Below are 13,796 nucleotides of genomic sequence, written 5' to 3'. Positions count from 1 at the left end.
TAATCGTGGATGTTTTAAGTACCTCTAGATTATGTTTTAACTATTTGGGGTATTATAATTTGGTGCATAGTATTGCTAAAAAAAAAAATTATCCGCTGCTAATATTGCATAATGCTAGATGCATGTTAGGAATATTACATCTTATATGTCATGAACGGGGACATGTAACATTGTGTTGTATGTCCTAAAACTTCGGATGTCCGCCCGATCCCAAGAAGAATCTGGTGGCGTCACACCCATTGTCGCACAACCTTTTCCCCCACTAACCGAGCACTAGCACCCCGAAGCCAAGCCAACCATTGTCGCACAACCTTTTCCCCCACTAACCGAGCACTAGCACCCCGAAGCCAAGCCAACCATTGTCGCACAACCTTTTCCTCCATGCCTACAATCTGCACGCATCCAACCCCTCATGGCAGGCTTTGTTTTTGCTCTTCAAAACAGAGCACCTGCTTCCCCCAACGTGATCCACAAGAGTTGAAAGCCTCTGCATCCCAATCGATGGAAGAAGCTGCCATGTTTAGTCGTTGCTACACAGTGAGTCTCCATTGCCGAACACCCCATGTGTAGCCCACAGCTCTCTCGATAATCTCTCTCTCCCCTTCACGCCATGCACTCTCTCCCCCTCTCTCTCTCTCTCTTTCTCTCATCACTTTCCATAATGCACTACTGCTGCCTTAGCCACCTCATTGCCATTTCATAGCTGCTCTCACGGTGAGTCTTTGTCGCACGACCCTAGATCTAGGGCTATAATAATAAACTGGAGAATTGGCTCAAACCAGTTGGTTTGGTCCAGGACTGATTCCTCCATTTTAAAAATAGGTCAAAAAATGTCTGGTTTCGGTTTTAGGTTTTTCAGCACTGGACCAATTAATATATATTTTTAATTAATTTTTAATATTATATATAATATTTTTTATACTATATATAATTTTATATAATATATATAATTATATATGAAATAATGTTATATTATAATTTATAACATAAAATTTAAATCTTAAATATAAACATTTGTTTGATTATATTTTTGAAATATAAAGTATATATTAATTACATTTGATGGTCTAATAAATTCTCAACATATTTATTTTGATAAATACATTAGTAATACTAATACTAAAACCGGACCGGAACTGATAAAATCGAAAGTACCGGTTTAGTAGGATAACCGGTACGGTATCAGTTATTGAAAATACAAAAACGATGTATACCAATTTGGTCCTAAAATTTGTCTAAAACTAGATCAAACCAAACCGGTTACACCTGTACTGGATCTCTATATTTATCCTTACAAACTAAAAGGTGGCTTTTGCATTTTACGTAAAGCAATGGTAAATTTTTATTCGTCGTCTATTATAGATAGACAAAATTTTGAGAGGTTCAGAAGGGCGGGCCTGTATGTCAAAATTGATAGAAGAACATATATTAGAAAGAATTGACATTAATGTTATCCCCGAAAACTCGAATCCGTAATTTCTCTACTTTGGCATCTCTTCACGAACCTTTATCTTCACTCATCCATCTTCTGGAGTCATGTTCGGAAAAAGCTTATGTAAGGCAATATTGAACCAGATGTGGCTTTCCCCTTTTGCCTTAATTCATTGGTACACGGTAATAATATTAGAAAATGCTTGGGAGCCCGATTTGAGCTCCCGTTTGCTTTTCCCAACTGACGTGGGAAGACTAGTTGGCCTTTCCATTTTGTTTTTTTTTTCTCACATTTTTTTCCCTTCCTCACCCAGATCTCTCTCACTCCACGTCTCCCTTGCCCAGTGAAACTCATTCTCCATCTCCATCTCCCCCGCATCTCCCTCTCAGTCTCCATTTCCCCTCCCACGCATCTCTGTCTCCTTCTCCCCTACCCAGTGAACCCGTCTCTTCTGCCCGCCGATCACTGCCCAGTTCTTCTTCAAGGTAAGATGCCAATGTCCATTTTTTTTTTTTTTTAGTTTTGTTTTCTGGCTTTGGTTGTTTTGAAATTTTTGTTGGACTTAGTTTTGAGTTTTGTTGTACTAATTTGAGACTCATTGTTGGGGTTTTTTTTTTTTTTTTTCTTACTCAGTTTTGAGTTTTTTGAGTTTTGGAATTTTTTTTTGACTCAGTTTTTGGTTTTGTTGATTTGTGGCTTTGTTTCTGTTAAGGCAAGAAGAGTGAGACTCTTTTGGGTAGTTGAAGGATTAAATTAGGTGAATTGGGAAAATTGGTGTTTTGAGTGTTTGTGGGTTCGGCTATGGCTATTGGTCACAGTGGTTGGTGATTTTGGTTGTCGGGCCACTTAAAAGGACTTGATGGAGACCCCGTTGGAAGCATCCCGATAAGGAAATGTCCATCACGGTTACGATATAGGCGCCTTCTCCGTCTCACTTGCAAGGTGAGGACGATGTCCCTCTTACGGATTCTAGAAACAGTAAGTTTTCCTTGCATTACATATACGAGTCTGGTATATAATTTGTTTTCTTTCTGAGCCAAAATAATTGGTAAAAGGAAAGGAAGATTTTGAATCTCAAATAGTAGTTGGGACTTGGCAGTGTTCTTGGTTTCACTCGTACTTTTCTTTTGATTTCTAGGCATCCAAAATACAAGTTTTTATGTTTAGATATGATAAAATGATGATGATAATGATGAGTTTCACTGGGCAGGGGAGACGCGGAGTCAGAGAGATCTGGGTGAGGGAGGGAAAAAGAAAAAGAAAAAAGACGAAAAGGCCAACTAACCTTCCCACGTCAGACGAGAAAAGCAAACGGGAGCCCAAATCGGGCTCCTTAGCATTTTCCAATAATATTTGTAGTATGTACTTATAGACAGACATACGGCTAGGTCCCGTTTGGATTCAGAGATGAGTTGAATAAAATATTATTATAATATTATTTTTTAATATTATTATTATTTTAGGATTTAAAAAAGTTGAATTGTTTATTATATTTTATGTAAGAATTTGAAAAAATTTTAATAATAAGATAAAATGAATTGAGATGAGTTGAGATGAGTTTCCAATCTGAACCAGATCAATTCATCAACCCTCACTGTTACAGGTCCGGTTACATGATTTCCTTCCCCACGCATGTTCACCTCCACATACTGCATTTTACCGTTGAGGGCTAGGGCTGTGACACTCACCCAAAAAAACTCTCTTGTTGAAAGCTTAAGTCCAATAGAAATATAACGAGGAACCAAGCCGCCTAATCTTTATATTTCATTAGTACGATGATGCTTCTTTCGGAATATAAACCATTTCGTTTCACAAAATTTTCATTTTATCTCATTTCCCAAATATTTTCTTAGTGAAAAATTAAGAAAAGAAAGTGGGACATCTATCCTCTTAATATAGTCCTCATATGTTGGACCAAGATTGTTCTATCCGAATTTGAGTCTTGAGTGGAAGATACCACTTATCCCAAAAAAATTTCAATTATATACTAACTGTGACTCAGTTTCAACTTTGGTCCTCAAATTTAATAAGATGTTTGAGAATCTTTTTCTTGGAAAGCAAAGACAGCCAGCTAATATTTTATATTCATTGCAATAAGCATGCACATAAACCGGAACATCTTGATAATTATCATTTTTTATTCTAATTAGTGCTGCACAACATGGTTACCATTATCCTAAAGAGCTGTATTTATCCCATACTCTAGGTATAAACTACTCTGATTTCACATGGCAAAACCAGTGTAGCATGGACTTTGAAATTTGCTCAAGTTTTTATGAGCTTTAGGGTGAAACCAAGCTGATGTTTGTTATGTGTCAAAAACCTGTGATTATCAAGATACTTTAGTGTAAAATCTTTGAAGCAGAAGGAAGAGCTAAACAAGGAATGGATCCAATGACCTTGCTGCATAAATGGTGACAACTACTGCATTCAAGCACTTTGCTAAATCTTTTCCTCTTCTCCCTGCTTCTTCTCCTCCTTACTGCATCTCCTTAAGCTCACTAGAGGTAGAAAATTCAATTTCCCTCCCTCTCCTCCTAAATTGCCAATAATTGGCAACCTTCACCAGATAGGGAAACTACTCCACCAATCTCCCATGCTCTTTCTGAGAAGTATGGCCCTATTCTGCTATTACGCTTTGGAAATTCCCCATTTCTTATAGTTTCATCCTCAGAAATAGCTTGGGAGCTCATGAAGGACCATGATGCGGTTTTCTTGAATAGGCCCCAAATAAAGGCAGCAAATTTATTTTTCTATGGATGCACCGACATTGCTTTTTGAGCCTATGGTGAGTATTGGAGACAAGCCAAGAAAATCTGTGTTCTTGAGATTTTAAGCCAAAGGAGGGTGCAAGCATTTCAGTTTGTGAGGGAAGAAGAAGTTGCGGAGATGGTCGAGAAGATACGAAGTCGTGTATGAATGGAGCAGCAATTGATCTAGGTGAGATGCTTGTTACTATCTCAAATGACATAACTTCTAGATCCTCCCTTGGTCAGAAGTATGAAGGAGAAGAAGGTAGCATGAATTGTGGGCATTTATTAAGGAAGGCAATAGAAGTCATAGGAGCATTTTGCTTTGAAGACCTCTTTCCATGGCTGGGATGGGTTGATGTTTTGACTGGATTTTCTGCAAGATTGAGGAAGACTTCTCAAGCATTACATGCAGTCCTTGATCAGATAATTGAAGAACATGAAAAGAGCGGGGATAGCAACCAATCTGATAAGAAAGACTTTGTGGATATTCTTCTCCATCTTCAGAAGAATGGCATGCTTGATATCGATATCACAAAAGACAATATCAAAGCGCTCCTGCTGGTATCCCACCGACTCACTCACTCACTCCCACACACGACTAAAACTCATTACTTCTTTTGCCTTCTTGCAGGACATGTTTGTGGGAGGAACTGATACCACTGCCACAGCCATGGAATGGGCAATGGCAGAGCTTGTGAAAAATCTTGGTGTGATGAAGAAAGCCCAAGAAGAGGTAAGAACAGTGGTGGGAGAAAAATCAAAAGTAAATGAGGCTGATCTAGATCAAATGGATTACTTAAAGTGCATTGTCAAAGAAACTTTGAGGTTACATCCTCCTGTTATGGTTACTCGCAGTACATCTGCAAGTGCTAAACTAGTAGGTTATGATATTCCTCCCAGAACAACCATCTTGATCAACACATGGGCAATTCGAAGGGATCCCAAGTTATGGGACAGGCTAGAGGAGTTTCTCCCAGAGAGATTTCTTAACAACTCCATTGATTTCAAAGGCCATCATGACCAATTCATCCCCTTTGGCATGGGACGGCGGGCATGCCCCGGGATGTCATTCACCATCATAGAAGCTGAATTTGTGTTGGCCAATCTCCTCTACTGCTTTGACTGGGAGTTGCCTGATGGTGCAACTGTGGAGGACTTAGACATGACTGAGATTTTTAGGCTACTCATTCGGAGGAAAACATCTCTTCACCTTGTACCGGTGCTGCATTGTCGTTAATAAGACATGCATAGTCATCAGTTTGTCTTGTTTTTTGTATCTATCCATTACCATAGATCTGTCTTCTTAATAATAGTAAGAACTTCTTTCTTTGTAATCTCTGATATCATTTTTTGTATACTGAATACAAATGCAAAAGTGCATCAACCAGAAACATAATTCTTTCACCGCACAACATTTATTGATATCCGAATGAATTTTTCGAACAACATTAAATACTCAATAAACCAAAAAGGAAGGAAGAAGTCGCACAACTTCTGACCTAACTTACAAAACACAAATAATTATGGTCTGTAATGGGAGTTTCTCCTCCAGAAATCCCTTGGCCAAGTGTAAAACAAACATAACATCAAAGATGGGTAGAATTCTTCGAAAACAGGATTCATGAATTCCTTCAAGAATCCAGTAAATACCCACCTGTTAATAATATAGCCTATTTAACTGATAGAAACACATGAAACATAACTTCATTGGCACATCTTCTAGGTACCTTGAGTCTAAAAGTCATCAGGATCATCATCTTGGAAATTCTGGGCTTGTTTCTATGAGGCTTTGCTCTTTCACAAATCATTCAAAATATCTTCAGGAAACTACAGCAAAAGGAATCTGACCACGAGAAACTGTCCATGAGCTGATGAGAAAATCAGAGCAGGTGCAACTGGTATCAGATTGTGTGTGTATATTACTCAAAGTTAAGCTACTTAAACATGAAGAGGGAAGGTATCACTACAACAGAATGTGTGTTTTGTGACAGAGAAAACTGTCACAAAAAAATGGCAAACCGTCACTAAACATATTTGGTGACGGTTTGAAACCGTCACCATGACCGTCACCTAAAGTGCGTCACAGAAAACATTTGGTGACGGTTTACTGTTCAACTGTCACAAAAAATATTTTTAGTGACAGTTGGAAGTGTTCCATTCGGTACAACGTTCGAACATTCCTTTTTTTGTGACGGTTATAAACTGTCACAGAAAATCACGTTCGAACGTAAAATCAAACGTTCGGACGTTATACCCGACCGATTGGCGTTCGAATGAGAGAAGTTGACGTTCGTTGGATATCGTGTTCGAACGTATAAAATTTACGTTCGAATGTTAATGCGTCCGAACGTTAATTACATTAAACGTTCGAATATTTGTTCGAACGTAAACGTAAATGTTCAAACGTAGCACGTTTAATGTTCGGACGTTATTTCGAATGTAAATGAAGGAGCGTCCAAATGCAAGTTCTTTGTTCGAACGTTAGTCGCTTTACCGTTCGAACGGTTTGTTCGTTTTAGCGTGAGTACGTTCGAACGATTCAATTGTATTTACGTTCGAACGTTTGTTACAGTGTGAACCAACGTTCGAACGATTTTTATTTACATTCGAACGTACAGATCAGAAATACTAATTTCATAAAATTTAAAAACATAATACCAATTGTATCATATTACATACCCAATTAAGAAGTAACAATGTCTTATAAAAGTACAAAATTAGATATTAAAACTAGTCAGAAATATTGATAAAATTTATTTCTTCTTTTTCCCTCGCCCACGGGGATTCTATTGCAACGACATAACACGTTCCATTTGCACCATCATCTCCCGTTGCACTTGCTCTTGCACTTCATTGAGTATTCTTTCCTCCTGGTCTCTCTGTTGGTCCTGCAAACGCGTCTCTAAATGAGACTGTAGTTCTAAGAGAGACTCTAACTATTGTTGTCTCGACCTCATATACTAATTCTCACGCCGTGCAGCTTCTAAATCTGCCGTAAGATTATTAATTTGTGAAGCCGATGAAGTTGAGGAGGATGAACATTTATGCTTGATAGATCATCCCAAACCTCTTGCCATACTAGACTGCGGCCCGAGCACTTGCGTGAATATGTCTATGTCACTAGGAGAGGATTCCTCAGAAGCCGACTGCATCTCCAACATTTTGCTCTGCAATTTAAAAGGTAATGATCGTAAATAATTAGTAACATATTAAAAGAAATAGAAATAAGAAATAAACTATTAAAATATTATATAAATAATTTATTTAACAAAATTAACACTGCTTACATAATTATCTGCAACGACAGGATCCATCCACTCACTATGCTCATTAGTGTGAGCAGCAGCATAGACATGAATGAGGGAAAAGTTTTCAGGATCATCACGTTTCTAACAAAGCGAGAATATTAGCAATTTTAAAAAGATAATATTAGTACTTATCAGAAATAATATCAGGAAAATAAATGAATTCTATAATTTTTTAATTACCATTTTTTCAGCAAGACGGTGGAATGACCTTGAACCGGCACGATGGTGGACAGTCAGAACGGATCTATTCTGTGCATTTGTAGAACTCAAGTGCTACAAAATATATTAAAAATGTTAATTGTAATATATATACATATAATATATAAAACGAATATGAATGTAAATAATTAAAAGATATAAATGTAAAATACCTGATAATCTGGAGATGCGAAAAGATCACAACACTTTCTCCAATCATCTAACTTCATCTGCTGAAAAGGAGACTGCGCAGCCTCTTCCAACGTCTCAAACTTCTTGAAGTGGTCATGACATCGTCCTTTGTGACGTCGGAATAGTGTAGCCATCAACTCATTCACGGTTCTCAAATCATCGCTACGGCCAAAGTCGAGGTCGAATTCATCCTAATAAGGGAATCAGGTAAAAAATATAATATATTAATCTAGGTGAAAAAAATGTACTGAAAAGTAAACTCACCAGCACACGACTTCGAATGTGCTCCTTAATCTCTATCGGAACATCTCGCCATGAGCGCACATAAAATGGAGCATAAGCTCGAACTACTGTGCCAATATAGGAGGAAAGCGCTGCTGCACTATCATCCACTCCTCCAGTGGAATTATCAGGAATTGTGATCTTCAGTTTACCATGCCTTCTATTTTTTTCAAGAGAGATTCCACGTGTATAGCCACGACCGCGACGTGCAGATGCATCAACTACATGATAATAGATATACTATAATTATAATTATATAGTTATTGAGAAAAAAATATTAACTATATATATAATTATCAACGACAATATTTCCTTACTGGTAGGTGTCGACTGGCTGTTGTTCTCTTCTGTGTTAGCTTCATCTTTAGGAACGGATTCCTCGAGTGGGAAGTCCTCAATGGGTTCAGGACTTGGACTTGGCGGAGGCACATTTCTTCGTTGTCGTTTTGGCGGCATTCTTGAAAATAATTAATTATATCAAAGAAAATTAATTAGAAGAAATTATGAAAATTCAAGATATTTTAGTCACCTATATGAATAAAATATTTAGTACTTTTATTCTTCAGATGAATTTTCCATGCTTGCTTCAGAATCTCCATCAATAACATCTTCATCATCATCATGCACCTCTTCTTCATCATCTTTATCCACCTCCTGCCCGGATTCTGATTCGTCTTCATCTTCTGACTCGTCTTCTTCTTCCTCCTCACTGACTTGAATTGAATGATCATTTAATACAGACGGGTCGAGATGTACTGGTGGCACATCATCTCTACACAAGGGGAGCAACTCGAGTGCACCGAGGTCAACAAACAAATTAATACCCTCTCCATCTTCCTGGTATGCCTCAACAATCGGAGTGTCATCTTCATCTCCACTATTCTCGTAATCTGCACCCGTTCCTGCTTCATATATATTTCGAGGAACAAATTTTTGTACGACTCGCCAAGTTATCTCCCCACTATCTTCATCAGCACTTTTCATTTGATCAATCAAGTAATAGACTTGGGTAGCTTGACAAGCCAATACAAATGGATCATCTTCGTACCATTTAGATGCAGTATTGACACTCGTAAAGTGATTATCCCTATGTATTGAAACCCGACCACCGCCTAGATCCCACCAATCACATTTAAAAACATATGTTACAGACCCACCCAGATATTTCAATCCGATAATATCACGTATGACACCATAATAGTCAATATCATCTGTTCTATGACTCCCCTCGACTAACACACCACAATTTTGAGTCTTTCTATTACGTTCACGGTCCAAAGTATGGAATCTATAACCTCGAACCGTGCATGCAATATATCGAAGTGCTCTATTTGAGGGACCACGGGCCAATGCATACAATTCAGAAGAAATTGATCCGGGATCACGAGCACGTTGTTCCAAAATCTATAAATTGAAATAGTATATATTTATTATTTCATTATCCAGAGTTAAAAATTTCACAATATAACATATATATAATTTTAGTTCATACACGTTCTTCAAACCATCCGGGAAATTCTTCCTCGTGTCTTGCCTCTATATTTTCTACGGCTTCCGTCCTAAGTTTGTTCATGTGGTCACTGTTATAACATGTTGCAAAAGAAGTATATTTTGAGTACAACAATTCTAATTAATTTAAAGAAAACTATAATTATTCAAAGAAATGAAATGACATACCTAAGATAATCATCAATCTCTCGGCAGTTATTTAGCACATACCACCGAACTTTACCCAACTCTCCATCAATTAAATCGTAACCTGTTTGTGCACCCAAGGGTCGTACATTCTGGGAAAACACTGATAGCTCACGAGGAGGCGGAGTAGCAAGATCAGCATTTCGCTCTTGACGATTAAATCGTGTCTCAACACCACGAAGATATAGAGAGCAAAATGTTAACCATTCATCGTGTATATAGGCCTCTGCTATTGAACCCTCAGCTTTGGCTTTATTCCCAACAGTGCGCTTCAATCGACCCAAATATCTTTTAACTGGATACATCCAACGGAACTGCACCGGTCCACCCAGAAGTACCTCTCGCGGTAAATGTATTGCTAAATGGACCATGACATCAAAAAATGATGGTGGAAAGATCTGCTCGAATTTACATAGTATAGTAGCAATGTCTTCTTCCAATTTCGACAACACATCTCGATTTACTACCCGAGCGCACAAATCCTTGAAAAACATACATAGTTCAGATATGGCCACACGTACATTAGATGTAAGCTTCCCACGAATTCCCACAGGTAATAACTTCTGCAAAAATACGTGACAATCATGACTTTTCAATCCATTGATTTTCCAATCATCAGGACTCACGCATCTACCAATATTTGAAGCATAACCATCTGGCAACTTCACACCTTGCAACCATTTGCAGAAATCCATCCTCTCCTCCCTCGTCATCGTAAAACATGCATGCGGCATGACCACCCTGTTGCCTTCCACCCGCAAATACAGATTATGTTTAATTCTCATTCTCTCAAGATCTTTCCTCGTCTTGATCGTGTCTTTCGTCTTTTTGTTAATACTCATCAATGTACCCAGTATATTATCACAAATATTCTTCTCTATGTGCATTACATCCAAACTATGTCGCAACTTGCATGACGACCAATACGGCAAGTCAAAAAAAATACTACGCTTTGTCCAATTCAATTCTTGTACGGCTCGTTTTCTCTTGTTCTTTCCCCGACCTTTGCCAAAATTGTTCGCTCTAACATGTTGCAGTTGTTCCACTATCTCTTCTCCAGACAACTCTTTTGGTGCAATCCTATCCTCTACTCTTCCATCAAACTTGGCACATTCTCTTCTCCATGCATGATTTGCTGGTAAATAACGTCGATGACCCATGAAACACAACTTCTGAGAAAATTTTAGCCACTCACTAGCAGTTTCTTTATTACACGTTGGACACGCTAACTTCCCTTTCGTACTCCAGCCGGAAAGATTCCCATACGCCGGAAAATCATTTATGGTCCACATTACTGCAGCATGCATCTGGAAAGATGTCGACTTAGATGCATCATAAGTTCTAACCCCTGTTTCCCATAACTCTTTCAGCTCTTCAATCAACGGCTGCATGAATACGTCAATATCATTCCCAGGTGATCTAGGGCCAGGGATGAGTAAAGTTAACAAAAAGTTTGGCGCCGTCATTCACCTCCATGGTGGAAGATTGTACGGAATCAATACCACGGGCCAAGTGCTATAACTTGTACTCATATTCCCAAAAGGGTTGAATCCATCGGTTGTGAGTCTCAGGCGCACGTTCCGAGCTTCTAACCCGAACTCTGGATACTGATTATCGAAAGACTGCCACGCAAGTGAATCAGCTGGATGCCTCATATACCCGTCATTCTTAACTCTTTTCTCCTCGTACCACCTCATATCATGAGCTGTTTTCTTACACATATATAGTCTTTGCAACCTAGGTTTCAAGGGAAAATACCGCAACACCTTAACCGGGACGTTTTTCTTATCTTTCCACCTCGACTCTCCACATACAGGACATGCTTGTTTCTCCTCGTTCTCCTTCCAGAACAATACACAATCATTCTTGCATGCATGTATGGACTTGTACTCAAATCCTAATCCCTTTCTCAACTGCTTCGCTTCATAAAAGTTCTTAGGTAATGCAGACCCTTCGGGAAGAACCTCGTTAAATAAGTCCAATACCATGTTTATTGCTTTCATCGACATCCCACACAATGATTTAATGTGAAGCAACCGCACAATAAACGACATTTTGGAATGTTTTGTACAACCTGGGTAAAGCTCGCGCTTTGCATCTTCCCACAGTGAAGGGAAATTATCACAATCAGTCCCTGATCCACCAGTTGAGGCATTGTCGTTAACCTCATCCATAAACATCCCAGCTCCAATGTCACCCAACATCTCCTCCATCTCATCATGCTCATAATCATCATCCATGTGCCGCAAATAATTGTGATGATCGACCAATACATCTGCTGACCCTTCATACGGCTCACCATGCAGTACCCATCGCGTATACCCCAGATCCATACCGTTCACAAATATATGACGCTCTACTTCATCCAATCCTATCGCACACAAATTTTTACACCCTCGACATGGACACTTAATGTAACCACGACTATCAGCAGAAGCCCGTGCAAAATCAATGAAAGTTCTTACTCCACATGCATAGGGTACGTAATCCTTTCCAAGTCTATCTTCTAGACGCATCCAATTTTTGTCCATTTCTAAAAACATCTATATATTAATAACATGTACATTGAAAATTCACATGCATGTCATGCTCCAATTGTCATTACTTTTTTGATAAGGTAGTTGGTCCTATCCCATTCGAGATTATATTCTCCATATTGCACAAATCTCGTCACTCTACTAATTTCTACGTTAGTAGAAATTTCGGCAGCACCTCCCCATAATTCTCCAAGTATACATGTTCAAATATCGGGATTGTGACCCTACGAACAGTATACCCGAAGAACAATAGAAGAAGACACCGAAACTTCATATTAAACGTGGAAAGTAGCGAGTAACAAAAATGTGCAATACAGATAATATAATCTCAAACTATCCACACTGGACAATTCAGGAATCAGTGGACACATAAATGTACACTGATTCCCAAACGGGTCTAAGGGTATTTATGCAATGTCACACACATCTAGCAGTATAATCATACAACAATATCTCCATATTGTTAAACTAAAGAGGGATGGAAGATTATGTGACCCTACGTTTCGTGTCTTGTACACAACGAGGGAGAATGATCTTAAAGAAATGTTTAAAAATTGGTCTAATTACTTAACCGTCACAAACTGTCCGACCTCGACTCTCCTCTCAAGGTCGAAGAGACTATGACAGTCAAGCAATTAGACCAAAATTTACAGATTATAATTGTTATATATAATTTTAAAGGTTATTATATAATTTTAATTATTATCATTCCACAATTATAATCTTAATTGTTATACTTAATTGAGTGAGTTATTTACTTATATAGACAATAAGTATATAATTTTTATATAAGAATATATTTGATCCTTATTTCCTTTCTCTTTAGTTTATAATAAATAAGTATATTTACATATTCAAACTCTACTTATTTAGTAGTTTCAAGACTTTTTTATTGAAGAGTATTTTAAAGGTTATATTATAATTTTAATTATTATCATTCTTAAAATATAATTTAAATTGTTATACTTAAATTGTAAAAGAAGTATAATATTATTTTAAATATTATGATTCTTAAAGAGTTAGTTTTATTTGTTATTACTTAATTTTAAATATTATTATAAATATTTAATTATCATTCTTAAATTTCAATGGTTATACAATAATTTTAATTATTATAATTCTTAAAGAGTTACTTTTATTTGTTATTACTTAATTTGAAATATTATTATCACAATTTTTCAAATCCATATCACAAAAACACATTGTATAAATATCATAAAATTCAAATAAAGACAAGAAATAAAAATTTTTTCTTACCAAACTCAACTCTCTCTAACTCTCTAACTCAACTCTCTCTCTCTCTGTGTTGCGCGCACGAGAGAAGAAAAAATGATCTGCTTCCTCCCGTGCGCGTACTGATTAAGTTCTAAAATTATTAGTTTAAACGTTCGAACGTTTA

The 13,796-nt window shown here is 37.5% G+C and overlaps 1 pseudogene; it reads left to right on the top strand.

Annotated features, from left to right (window-relative positions):
- Positions 1-2,383: 2,383 nt before the first annotated feature.
- LOC121236619 lies at positions 2,384-5,505 on the top strand (annotated as a pseudogene).
- The last annotated feature ends 8,291 nt before the right edge of the window (positions 5,506-13,796 follow it).

The sequence above is a fragment of the Juglans microcarpa x Juglans regia genome, chromosome 6S, assembly GCF_004785595.1.
Source record: "Juglans microcarpa x Juglans regia isolate MS1-56 chromosome 6S, Jm3101_v1.0, whole genome shotgun sequence".
In the NCBI taxonomy this organism is placed as follows: domain Eukaryota; kingdom Viridiplantae; phylum Streptophyta; class Magnoliopsida; order Fagales; family Juglandaceae; genus Juglans; species Juglans microcarpa x Juglans regia.
This window is presented reverse-complemented; position numbering and strand designations above follow the sequence as displayed.